Source organism: Equus przewalskii, chromosome 7 (genome assembly GCF_037783145.1).
Source record: "Equus przewalskii isolate Varuska chromosome 7, EquPr2, whole genome shotgun sequence".
Classification (NCBI taxonomy): Eukaryota; Metazoa; Chordata; class Mammalia; order Perissodactyla; family Equidae; genus Equus; species Equus przewalskii.
In genome coordinates this window covers 7,501,116-7,514,833 of record NC_091837.1, presented here as the reverse complement: position 1 = coordinate 7,514,833, position 13,718 = coordinate 7,501,116, and the positions used below count along the sequence as shown (strand labels likewise).

The 13,718-nt window shown below is 50.2% G+C and overlaps 1 long non-coding RNA gene across 3 annotated transcripts in view; it reads right to left on the bottom strand.

Annotated features, from left to right (window-relative positions):
* Positions 1–1,110: 1,110 nt before the first annotated feature.
* Positions 1,111–13,718, bottom strand: part of LOC103548074 (uncharacterized) — a 39,495-nt gene continuing 26,887 nt past the window's right edge. For 2 of the 3 annotated variants that reach the window (XR_011542261.1, XR_011542275.1), the window contains exons 5-6: positions 2,923–3,006; positions 1,111–1,646 (exon numbers count right to left, since the gene is read on the bottom strand). This is a non-coding gene — a long non-coding RNA (uncharacterized lncRNA). Of the gene's footprint in view, positions 1,700–2,922; positions 3,007–13,718 lie in introns of all 3 variants that reach the window. The other variant, XR_011542262.1, reaches the window with a different exon arrangement.

Genomic DNA, 13,718 nt, shown 5'->3' with positions numbered 1-13,718 from the left:
CAGCTCTAAATGTTGTTTAATTGCCAACATTGAAAAATAGAGCTGACTTCCTGTTTCTTCTCTTGAACATCTGAAAAAACTGGCAGCACTGGGCCCTCATTTCTTTCTACCCAACTTAATTGCTAACCAGATCTGTTCTCTCAGGTCAGCTAAGCCTTACAGTGCCGAAGTCCACTCTCAGCATCTTGAGCAAAACAACCAAATTCTGGGATTTTGAGATGGTTTATAATGCCCTGAATCAAATGCCTGAGTGCCCTGGATCAGATGATGCTGACTACCAGCTGTCCCCTCCCTCAACTCCCCCTTACATGTGCTTTGTGCTCCTGGTTTACCACAGTCCCCACCACTCCCTGCTGCCCTGCACCTGGCCCACTTCTCTCACTCATCATGCCTGCCTGGCCCCTGGGCATCTGAGATTGTGGGATAGACCAGCAACCCCAAGTCTCACATCAAGTCCCTCGGGGATGTACTATTATCATCCCCAGTTTACAGATGTGGAAACAAGGTCAACGAGACAGTGACTTGCCCAAGGTCACACAGTCAACAAGTGTCAGAAGTGGATGTGAACGCAAGCCTACCTACTCCCAGAGCCAACCTTCTTTGTCCTTTGTAAGGTTCCTTCCCAGGCTTGCAGGCTAAATGAAAGTCCATGAGCAGAGATGGGAAAGGAAAATCCATGTCAGTCTCTCACAGGGGGAAGGAATGTAACGGCTCTGTCAACTCAAGACCCTTATGGAGAACAGAGAGCTTGCATTTGTCTGTTTGTGACCATCACAAAAAGCTTCCCTCGTTTGGTTTGCTGTCCCTTTTTCATTCTTCAGACCTTGTACGAAGGCAGGAGGCAGGGAGGGCGGGGACTGGCAGCGACCTCACCCCCAGCCCCGCCCAGTGGGTGCCAGTGTCAAGGCCACACTGCTGTGTCAGGCGTGTCCTCCGCCCCCCAAACACACACATAAAGCGGCCTCGGCGGCTGGTGCGGGGGTAGGGGGCAGGGGCCAGAGAGATTTCATATTCTCTCCTCTTAGAGAGCTCACAGCTTGGATGGTAGCCTCTAAGGAACAAATTTTCTCAGGGAGACACACAGGCCTGAGCTTTAAATGATTCCATGAATTTTTTTTTTTTAAAGATTTTATTTTTCCTTTTTCTCCCCAAAACTCCCAGTATATAGTTGTGTATTTTCAGTTGTGGATCCTTCTAGTTGTGGCATGTGGGATGCCGCCTCAGCACAGCCTGATGAGTGGTGCTATGTTCGCGCCCAGGATCCAAACCGGCAAAGCCCTGGGCCGCTGAAGCAGAGCGCGCAAACTTAACCACTCAACCACGGGTCGGCCCTGAATCCATGAATTTTTATGGCTTTTCTCCCTGCTTCTGCCTCACTCTTGGCCATTACACAAGGTCCCCACTCACTGCCTGTGGATGCCTCTTCACTGCTGCGCAGAAGCCGCAGGTCCGTACTCCGAGCACAGAGCCACGAGGGGGCGCTGCCGAGCAGTGAATGAGGGCGAGGTTCCCTCTCCATCAGCCGCTGTAGGTTATGGAGCCCTCCAAGGGCTTCACACAGGTTCCATCATTCCATCCTCACAACGACGCCGAGGAGGAGGCAGTGAGGCACAGACAGGCGAAGGTACTTACCTAAGGTCACACAGCTAGGAAGTAATGGAGCACAAGTTCAAATCCATAAACCAGTGGCAGAAGATTCCTGCAGCAAAAATGTCAGCATAAGGACACCAGCTGTCCTTGCCTTGGAAGGGCGATGGTTACTTTTTTCTGAAGCTAACATTGTCCTTCCTATTCTTTAGGTGTTAAAATGGTATTTCTTTATGAAATGATGGAAACAGTGGATGTGTGTATGTTGTCTTTTTTCTTGCCCTTAATAACCAAAATTAAACATTTTTTGCTATTCTGTGTCTCCCCCTCCAATCTCCAGACCCAAAATTCCAAGATCTAGGACCATATATCCTGAAGACCAAGACCCAGTGGACTGGCAAATGGCACAATGGGGAGTCACTGAAGGGTTTTCAGCCTCGGGCACTGGAGGAGAGGATCTTGACATCCTATTGGCATTTTTCAGGATCCCCTTGGCTGCAGTGTGGGAAAGAGGACAGAAGGCTCGAGTGGGTGGGGGTAGGGGACAGAGGAGGGCCCATTGGGTGGTGCAAACCAGTCACATCGACTAGGAGCAACATTTGAACCAAGGGTCAAATAATTTCTGGCAACAGAAAGATCATCCAGAATGGAAAAGAATCAGCCCTTCTGGGAGCCGGTGGGCAACTCCATCCACCTGCAAGGGTCTGACCAGCCTGTACCATCTCAGGGAGGGAGACCACTTGCTGTCCCAGTTTGCCCAGGACTTTACCACTGAAAGTCCCAAGTCAGGGGAAGCTCCTCTGTCCCAGGCAAACTGGGACGGTCGGTCGCCCTAATCTCAGAACCAGGTTTGTGTGTCAGTGAGGGCACAGCTGCATCTTGCTCTGTTCAGCCTTTCATTAGAACATGCCAGGCAACCCCAATGCACTGAACTGGAGATTCTGCCTTTACTGTGCCCTGCAGCACTAAATACATTCTCTGTGTCAGGAGTGGGATAAACAGTCTTCTGAGCAAGATGCTTTGTGACCAATAGCTGTTCCCGTGAACTGGGAATGGGCTGTTTGGACTGGGCAAATATTTGGATTAATATGTATGTCATGCCTTTAAAGGAATCCTATATGCTAAAGTATCTATTACAGTAAAAATGCACTTTTATTTTAAAGAAGGACTTGGCAAAGCCTTGTGATGACACGCTTGAGCTGGGATGCCAGGCTGCCTGGGTTCACTTTCTGCCTCTGTCATTTCTAAGTCTCGTGACCTTGGGCTTGTTACTCACTTAGCCTCTGCGTGTCTCAGTTTTCTCGTGTGTAAAACAGAGATAACAAGAACATCTACCTCCTAGAGCGATGGTGAGAGGAGGCATGGGAAGTGCTGGGCACCACGCATGGCGTACTTCGTGAAGCACTCAGTGAACGTCACCTGTAGGGAGGAGACACGGCACCTTCACCAGACTGCTGTGTGGAATTGACTGCACTGGAGCTGCACTGGAGCTGCCGTTAGCCATCAGCACATGTGGCGAGTGAGCATCTCGAGTGGAACAGAGATGGCTGTCCTGCCAGATATGCTTTGAAGATTTATTAAGAAAGAAGAATGTAAAGTAGCTCCTTGCTTGTATACTGACTAAATATTGAGTTTGAATATATTAGGTAAAATAAAATGTTATTAAAACGAATCTTGCCTGTTTTTAATATGGCCACAAAAATTTTAGAGGTTTAGACTTATGTATGTGCTTTCCATTTGTGGGTGACATTCTCTGTCTCCTGAACAGTGTTGGACAAGAGGTCTGGGGTCCCAGGACAAAAAGAATGAAGATGGGACCTGTGCTACCACTGAGAAATGCTGCTGTGACACCACAGCCTTCGGTGCCCACACCCCACTGTGCAACCAACACTGCACGGTGGTCGCACCCGCCCATTCTGAACAAGGTGGTCCCTCTTTCAGATACCAAATCGCTCCTCAGCCAGGGTGTGGTCACTAGATTCTAGAAAGCGCAGGGAGATCAGAATAAAGGACATCACGGCGAAGCACATTCTCCCTCCTGGTTGGTGGAAACAATGCTGTTCTTTTCCCAAAAACACATGTGCCCTTGCCCAGAGAATCCCGTTATGCTCTAAACCCTGGGAGAGTGGGATCTCTCTGCCCTCTTGAGAGAGGAGGAGGTGGGGACCCCCTAGAGGTGGGGGATGCCTCCCAGCCCCTGAGGACCTCAGGAGAAAGGTGCTGGGCATGGTTTCCATCTCTTGGTGGGACTCTGAGTCCCAGAGATGTGCACTTGAGAACACAGTCTGCTCTATGGGAAGGTAGATGAGGACTGAAGATCTCTGAGCCTCAGTCTCCTCATCTATAAAATGGGACAATTAGAGCACCTGAGGGTCTGATGCTGAAGACTGAATGAGACCAGGTGCGTCACTTGCTTATCACCCTCTCTGGCGAACAGCAGGTGCCCTTTGGGCTCTGACTCCCTCACTCTGTGCCGGTGAGGCTCGTCCACACTGTTGCGTGCAGTTGCAGCTGCTCATTCTCGATGCTGTGTGGTGTCCTCTGGTGTGAATACACCACACTTCATCCATCCAGACGTTAATGAGGATTTGGAGAATTTTATATCTGAGGCTCTTAGGAATCACGGTACTAAGAACATTCTGGTTCATGTGTATCTTGTGTGAACGTAAGTACACATCTGTGTTGAGACTATACAGAGGGCAACTGCGGAGGTCAAGGGTATGCCTGTATTAAGTTTTCCGAGATATTAACACACAGTTCTCCCCAGGGTTATAACAACTTATCCGACCATCAGCACTGCACAGAGTTCCGGTTCCTCCACATCCTCACAACACTCCATATGGACAATTCTCACTGTAGGTGTGCTGCTGACCGTGTTCCAGGAGCACACTGGGTTCTCAAGTTGTATTTCACTGAAGACTAATGAGGCTGAGCATATTTCCGTCTGAGTCTCAGCAATGGAGCTCCTCTTCTGGGAAGCATCCATTCACGTTTTTTGCCCATTTTCTCGTTTCCTTTGTAGATACGAGTCCTGCGTTGGATGTGTGGGTTGCAGAAAGCCTTCTCCACCCTGTGGCTTATCTTTCCTCCTCCTTCTGGTGTCTACTGAGGAGCAGAGGTTCTTCATGTCAAAGGAGTCCATTTTCCCGCCCTGGTCAGCTCCGTTGTACCCTGGTCACGTCCTCTCTGCCCAGCCCAAAGTCAGGAAACTCTCTCCCTTGTTTTCATTTCAACGTTTATTGTTCTACCTCAAACAATTAGATCCACAATAAATCTGGAACTGATTTTTGGATATGATTTTGAGGTCGGGTTAAAGATTTCCACAGAAAAAACTGACCCAGCATCATTTCTTGAAAAGGATGGTCAAACTCTCACCAGACATGGACCCTAACCCGCTTCTCTTGTCCTGCCTAGACTCTAACCTTTGTGTTTGACCTGATTCTCCTGTCTCCTTGCAAGGTGCAAGTGTTCCTTCATCTAACACCTGGGGCCTTGAGCTTAAGCAGTTTTCAGCTCTGTTCCAAGAAGAAGCTCCAAGTGACAACCGCCCTGGACCCAGCTGCTCTGAACCAAACCTAACTGGTCTAGGCCACAACCACAAGACTGGCACTGGCACAGACAGGCAGAGAGTCATACTATGTAACATGTCCTCATCAACACTGTAAATTCCTCTCCTCTAGGGGGTGAAGTAGCCATTTTTAGGTCATGCGATGTATGTAGAAACATGATTTCAAACCACGCATGTGCAAGCTTATGCCCTCCTCTACATATGATGATGAAACTTCCCCTTTGAACATTTGCTTCCTAGCTCAAATAAAGACCCCCACCTCCCTGTGCTCAGGGGGCCATTTGTGAAATGATTTCCTGTGGTCTCCACCTTTTTCTTTGCTGCATGCTGTAAATAAAAACTGGACTTTCTGAAACAACTACTTCCGGTGCAGTTTGGTTCAGCTCCCAAGAAGGAACCCATATTTGGTCTGGTAACAAAACCTGTTTGGGTTTTAATTTCCAAGAGTCAGAAATTTTAGCTGCAATCACCATAAGTGCTTCTTGAACAACCTGCGTCAGCTCATTTGTTTATTCAGCACTAACTGGGGCCCTGCTGTGTGCTGAGCTCTGTGCGGGGCACTGGGACCAGTGGGCTCTGCTCTCGAGGTTCCCAGGGGAGGACAGACCAGAAACCACCCACAGAACGGGTCTGTCTTATCATTTCTGCATCTCCCAGCCTCGCCCAGAGCCCAGCACATAGTAGGAGCATAACAAATAGCAACTGCCATGGGCAGCAGGACAACACGATGTCTCTGGCATCTGGACTTCGACAAAAATGTGGTCAAATAACAGCCCGTCCACTTCTGTGCTGTGTGACTCTGGGCAGGTCACATCACCTCTCTGAGACTCCATTTCTTTGTGCGGAGGATGGGAAGTGACATGATAGGCACCTGTGGGGTTTCAGGAGCTGTTCTGCGAAAAGAGCCTGGCATGCAATGAGTGCTCGACAAGTTACAGCTGTGGGAGTTAACATTGTCACCATGATGTCAACGAGCCTGGTAAACACTCCGGTCTCCACTCACCTTCTGGAAAGTGAGAAGGGCTGACCAGATGACCTCTGTCTTGTCCACACCAGGCCTCTCAGAATCAGACATGGGGGTGTTGGGAGTGCAGAGCAGCCCCTAGCAGAGGAGAAGGAAACTGATGAAGTGCCACCATGACATTTGGAAGAGAGAGTTTTAAAGGTGGGACAAAGGTTGGCAGAGAAGCCAGGAAGGTGACCTGCACATGTGGTGTCCCCAGCAGGGGAGGTCAGCGAGGTCTCCTCACCAGGACCCAGGATCCCCGAGTGCCTGAGCCCCGAGTACTCATGGAGGAGGAGGCCCCTGCCTCCCCCGAGGCCTCCCTGTGTGGTGGGTCTCCAGGTCCTGTGGGCTCAGTGGCACATCTTCCATGTTCTGCTCCATCTCTTCTGTCTCAGCTAAGGGCACAGCCTCCACTGTCCCCAAGTCCCCAGTGCTCAGGATGCCTTGGGTTTCTGGCCCTGCTGGATTACTAGTCTCAGGTGGCAGAGAAGCTCAGAGAGGTGTAGTGACTGCCCAGGGTCACACAGCCAGTGAGAGTGTTCTGGAATCAGCAGTAACTCTGACGAGGACATCTGCTGTCTATAATCACTGCCACCATCTGACACTCATACTCTTTCTTTATCTACTGTTATTTTCCCTCGGTCAAAGAATTCAGTCCCTGAGGTTAAGAAGGAGTTTGCGGCAGATCAGAAGATAAAATTGCTTTATGACCTTTTAAATTACCCAGTCATGCCACGAAAAGATAGAAAAATATAGAAAATGACAAAGCAAGTAACCTCAGTATTCACAAACAAGCACTAACACATTGTAATGCAGTGTGATTGTATAAAACAGAGATGACTAGGAAACATTTCTTCATGTGCATTTATAAATATTGTACATCTTTTTCAGAGCGCACATTTAATGCGATATTAATTCTTTCATTGTCGAACAATTCTAGTTCTTATTTCTTGGAAATTACCTAATTCTGGAGTTTCATACATGCTGTACGACTCCTTCAGTTATATGCGCCAAGCATTTTGTGATCATCAGACGTTGTGTAATTTTTTTACTGTGGTGAGAGCACTTAACACGTGGTCGCCCCTCTTAGCAAACATTTGAGTGCACGGGGCAGTCCTGTGAACTACAGGCACAGTGCTGTGGGCAGCTCTCTAGAATTCATTCATCTCACCCCGCTGCCACCTTCTACATGTTGAACAGCAACTCCCATTCCCCTCCCCCAGCCCCCGACAATCTCCATGCTACTCTCTATTTCTACGAGTTTGACATTTTTTTCTTCTTCTTCCTTTTGTTGGGGGTTCTTTTTTTCCACTTTATTGGAGTATAATCAACAGATAAAATTGTTAGCAGTTTACAACCTGATGCATTGTATGAGACGTACTCCCCATGAAGTTAATGAACACATCCTTCACCTCACACATTATTATTTTTTTTTTGGTGAGAACATTGAAGTTCTACTTACTTAGCAAATTTCAATTACACAACGCAGTGTTATCAACTACAGTAACTTTAACTATTTTAGAGCCCTCATCTAAGCGGAATCACACAATATTTGTCCCTCGGTGACTGGCTTATTTCACTCAGCACGATCCAGCAATCCCACTTGTGGGTACATATCCAAAAGAATCGAAAGGAGAAAAAAGAAAGAATCAAAGAGATCTCTGCACCCCCGTGTCGGCTGCAGCATCATTCACAACAGCCAAGACATGGAAACGACTTCCTGTCCATCCACAGGTGGATGGATAAAGAAAATGTGGGATACACAAGCCATGGAGTATTATTCGGCCTGAAAAGAGAAGAACACCCTGCCATATGCAACAACATGAATACACTGATTTCAAAGTGACTGCAGACGTCCGGTTGCGCCAAGATGGAGTGAGCCCCACACAACCTCTCTCAGACGACAAATGACATTCTGCACAGAGGACAGAAAGTATGTCCTTGAGAACTCTAAGAAGTGAACACTACCAGGCAGAGGGGGACTGGAGCCCCCTGTAATGGGGTGAGGAGGGGGCCTGTTCACCAGGGCAGGGGTCGCCCAGCAGCCTCTGACAGTGAAAACTGGGACCAACCCCTTATTTCCAACCCGACTAGAGGGAGAGCGGGCCTTGTGTGTCAGGAGGGAGGGGTCACCCCTCTTTGTCTGGTCTTTCTCTCCCCAGCTTCAGAGTCTCCCCTGCAGCCTCAGTGACGGCAGAGGCACCGAAAGCCCCGAGAACGTCCCCGTGTCTCTGGACAAGGCAGCAGGTGCAGAGACTCCCGGGGTCTGAAGGGTGTGGATAAACGCCTGTCCTTTCTTCTGTCTTTTCTCTGTCTGTTTCACCCAAAAGGTCAACTGAGTCATGTGGGTCTGCATGACATCCCGGAGTGAAAACACTCTGAGGAACATGTCAGAGGAGGAGCCGTGAAGCCTGAGAGTGTGGGAGGACCCTGAGGAGGAGGGAGCTGGAGAAGGGACTATTTACGTCTGCGGAGGAACAACAGGAGTCCTGGGATCACCTGAGCCGCATGCACAGAACGGACCAAAGAGGCAGAGCCGAGGCCTGGAGGACTGAGCTGCAGCACGCACCCCACTCACCGCCCAGACCCACTCCGAGGGGGACGTCACCGTGTGGACACAAACAGCACAGTGATGCCATGACAACTGCCCTGAGGCGAAACAGCTGCCGACAGAAGGCAAGCACAACATGCAGCTCGACCTTCCCTGTGTTTTCTTTTCTAAAGATTGGCACCTGAGCTAACATCTGTTGCCAATTTTCTATTTTTCCTCCTCCTTCTCCCCATAGCTCCCCCCAGGACATAGTTGTATATTCTAGTTGTATATTCTAGTTGTGAGTGGACCTTGCCTGTATTGATGACTTCATCAAACAAGAGAAAAAGAACAATGAACCGTTTCCAGAGGATTTTAATAGGAACCAGAGTCTCACAACATAGGAAGCAAACTGTCCAGGACACCACCCAAAATCACACAACAAAACAAAGAACTTCGAAGAGCTGACCAATTCTCAAGGGAAAAGACACTCCACAGACTCTGCCCTGAAATAACCACATGTGGGAACGCTCAGAGAGAGCCTCCACTGTACCCATCCTCAGAGAGGGAAAAGGAAGACTGGAAACTACTGGAAAGAAAGGCCTTCGCAGCAGAGAGATGAAAACTATGAAAAAGAAGCAAATGGAAATTTTATACCTTAACATACAATATCCAAAATCAAAAATTCACTGGATGGGCTCCATAACAAAATGGAGAAAAGAGAGGAAAGAGTCAGAAAACTTATAGAAGAGTAGAAATGGAAAATCTGAAGAACAAAGAGAAGATTGAACAAAAGAAACCAAGCCCCTCAGAGATGTGTGGAACTACATCGAAAGCTCTACCTTGTGAGCATGTGAGGAAGGAAAAGTGAAAGAGGTGAGTGCAGAAGAGAAGATATGAGGAAAAGAATGGTTGAAAACTTCACAGATTTATGACATGCAGATCTAAGCTCAGAAAGCCTCACCCTGACAGAGAATCAGTCTCAGAAAAAGCAAAGATGAAGGGAAATCTTGAAAGCAGCCCGGGAAACGACACGTCATATATAAGAGGACATCAGTTTGAAGGGTTGTGATTACTCCTCAGAAAACATAGAGGCAGAAAAGAGAGAATCACATCTTTAAAGAGCCGACAGGAAGGATCAACGCAGGACGTGACAGGGAGTGAAGGTGGCCTTCAGGATCGAAAGCCAAACAAACCAAACGCAAACCAAAGGCTGACAGAGCTGAGAGAAAACTACGAGAACTCATCACCGGACAACTGGCTATAAAATATTATGTAAAAGGAACTTATTCGGGCTGAGGTGAAACGACCCAAGAGAGGAGCTCGGAACTTCAGGAACAAAGGAAGAGCAACATTTCTGGAAATACGTGGTGGCTTATGATTCTCCTCTTAAAGTTTTTAATACACCTATGACTTTGAATAAAAAAGGACACCGCAGTCTCAGAGGGTGGCATTCAAGTCATATAAAAGTGACCCATGTGACAACTGTGAGAGTGGAAGGTAGAAAAGTCCGTATGGCTATAAGCCTTCTACATTTTATTTCACTGTTAAAATGTGATGTCCAATTAGATTGTGAAACAATTTGTACACATCGTGTTATTCCCAGAACAACTAAAAATCATTACAAACTCACTCAAGAAAAACTGGAAAAACCTCAATAGTCCTATATGAGGAAATCTGAATAAGGCAGCGAAAACATTCACCATGCACAGGATTCTGTGAGAACCTAAGTTGAGATTTCTATTGGTTAACTGCCTAGGCAGAGGTTTGGTGGGTCATATGTTAAGTATGTTCCACCCCAGGTCCTCGCAGATCCTGTGCACATGCGTCCTTCCGTCTAGAATCTTCACGGACATCCATTCTTCCCACAAGCGTTCCAAAGCCCATTTCATCTTTCATACAATCAGCACCTGAAGGAGAGAAAACTCAGAACCTAGCTCTGTACTGAGGGACAGACCTCACTCACGTGCACTATGGGCGGTTCCCTGGGCAGGTTGTGCCCCTCACGCCCACCCGGGACACCATGGGGCCAGCACCTGCCAAGAGGGCTTCGTCATCTCCAGCCCGCTCACCGTGCCCACCAATTTCCATTGGCTGGCCAGGGTCACCCAGGTGTCCAAGCTCTGCTATCCACTTGCAGGCCATCCTACAGGAATCCAGTGACTTGACACCCACGATTCCTCACTCTCAGACGGTGTGCCATGATCCGGAAGACCTTGCACTCCTTTCTGGAAGTCCTCACCTCCATCTGCAGGCCTGGCCATCAGAGGAAGGCCATGCTACCTGCTCTCACCTCCAAGATGTCCTGCAGCTCAGCATTTGCTGAGGGCAAAGTCACCCTCTGTGAGGCCCAGGAGCAGGGAGTCACCCCGATGCCACCCACAACGAGGTGTGCCCAAGACTCCTGCCCAAAGAAGATGGTATTGAGGACCCCAGGAGAGAGCAGGAAAGAGATGGCCAAGCAGGAGGAAGACCCGCCCCCCCCCCCCCCCCAGTTGTAGAAAGGCAGGACAATCAGGGAAGGGACCCTGAAAACCCTGGGGAGGCATCGTCTGCATTTAGGCCCCTGGGGGTCCAGGGAGGCCTCTGTTCCTTCGTGGCCAGGCCTGGGCCTCTGCAGAGAAACCACCACACCATGAGATCAGAAGATAGATCCACCTGGAAATCCCAGACTTCATGTATGAGCTCCTGCCCCAGACGAAATGCCATCACAAGCTCATATAGCTCCACCCGACGGTTCCCACCAGTACACAGGAGAAAGAGGGGTCCAGCTACATCCCACGCCTGGATGCCCCAAAGGTTCTCCAAGAAAGTGAGCGAGGAGGGCCCTGGGTCTCCCTCTGCAGCCTCGGTGCTTTCCCCGAGGAAGACCCAGCATGGGAAGGACGCAGAGGCAACAACAGGGCGGAAACAAACCCGGAGGAACTGCTCGCCCATGTTAGACAGTTCCAGGCCCCGAAAACGCAAGATGCCTTTACTGCCACACAGGTGAGGGGACCTCTGAGTCTGCCACTACCCCCTGAGGTGGGTTTTCAAGTCACTGTGGAAGACCTGGGCTTGGAGAAGGAAGCAGCACTGCGGACCATCAACAGTGCCCTGCGGGGTGAGACTGAGGCCATGAGGGACTGTGGCCCCCCATGGCCTTCCTGTTCTGTCCCCGCGCCTGCTGCAGGGACTGCTCCTCCACCAGCTGTCCCTCCCATCACTGATCCTGGTGCCCCTCCCTCCACCGGCCTGCCAATCACTTTGGCTGTCAATTTCAGCTCTTCAACTGGTATATCTGCAGGCCTGGCTTCCCACCCAGCTTCTGACACTGTCACCCCCATGGACATCACCCCAGCTCCCCAGCCTGTCCTCCTGGGGTCAGGCCCTGGCTCTAGTGGGAGCATCTTCCCAGGCCCTTCAGATGTCCCCCAGTGACAGCACAGCCTCAGTCACTACTAGCCTGTCTGCACTGAGGTTCTGCAGCCTCACCCCAACTCCCAAACTTCCCATGAACCCTGGAGCCACTGCCCAGCCCGTATCTGGGACCCATGATGCACAGCAGCACGGAGCCACCGCCTTACACAGCTCTCTCCAGGATGGATCTCTGGCAGCTTCAGCCCCAGCCTAGGCCCCAATCTCTGCTCCAGGTCAGCCAGCCTTGGGCAGCACCACCCGGGCAGCCTTTGGGGGGGCATTACCCACACCTTCCATCTTGGGCACCCATACCAGCACCTGGCCAGCCTTTGCTGCCACCCCAGCTGTATTCTCCCCTGGCACAGCCCACGCCTCTGGCTTTGCAGCTGCCTCCTAAATATGGAGCACTATGACCAATACTGGGCCCAGCATCAGGCAGCCACAGTCACCATTTGGCAGGACAAGCCGAGTGCCCTTCAGGCTGCAGGTCTTAGCAGCACCCAAGGGCTCTGGGAGCAATAACGCTGTGTCAGATCTGACCCATTCCTTTAGAGCACTCAGCATGACAGCACAGACGACTGGGGCCCCAAGCACCACACACCGCTATGGGGGCAGCTTGGGCCCAAACACCTGGGGTCCCCCTCCCCAGAGCACTCCCATGGTGACCACAGGACCCAGCACCAGGAAGAACGCTGGGTTTGGAGGCACTACTGCCCCTTCCTCAAGTCACATCCCTGGGGGCCCACCCGGGAAAAGACACCTTACTTCCAGCTGAGGGCCCAACACCACCCCCAGCAAGGCACCTTTAGGGGTGCATCTGTCCCCCCTCCACTCCAGGCAGCCCTGCCTCTGCAGGGGGCACAGCCTTGCCATTTGGACCCCTTCATCCCCAGTCCCCATGGTCAGATTCCTCAGGACAGTAGACAGGGGCACTTGGCCATTTTCCCTCCAGTCCTGGAGCAGGCAGGACACCCCCTGCCACCTAGAGTTGAAAATTCCCCTCTCCTTTCTTCCTCCCAGAACTCTCATATCTTCCCCATAACTTATAACAAAGCCTTGTCCTTGTTCCCTTGCATAATTCTCCTGCATCTGTCTCTGGAGACCAAGTGTGGAAAGCACTGACTGTGTAAGTGGTAACACGGGAGGCCAGACCTAACTGTGTACAGGTAGGTTCCTGTGGCCCAGCTAATGGGTGTGGAGAGGACATGACTTGATGGCTACAAGGACCGACTCCTAAATATTAAAGGTGTGTTTTGAGTTGAAATGATGCGGCCCAGGATAACAGGGGCCCGGGTGGGGACAGACAAGGAGGCTCATCCTTGCTGGTGGAACTGCTGCTCCCCCACCTCTCTGACCTGGAGTGGGCTGGTCATCCCTAGTGGACACCAGGAGTCCACACCTACACGTTTCGTCTCTTCTAATGGAGCAATTTACTTTAGAACTATTTGCTTTTAAAGTCCAGGTCTAATCACCTACACAACATGTCTCACCTGGAGAGCATGCTCCTGGCACCCAAGCTTCTGGGCCTGAACACACAAGGAGCTTTAATTCTAGGATGGGACATGACCCTGAGCAGTTTGTGACATCTTCCTTAAGACTTTCAGTTTGTGGTCCTATATGTATGGAGC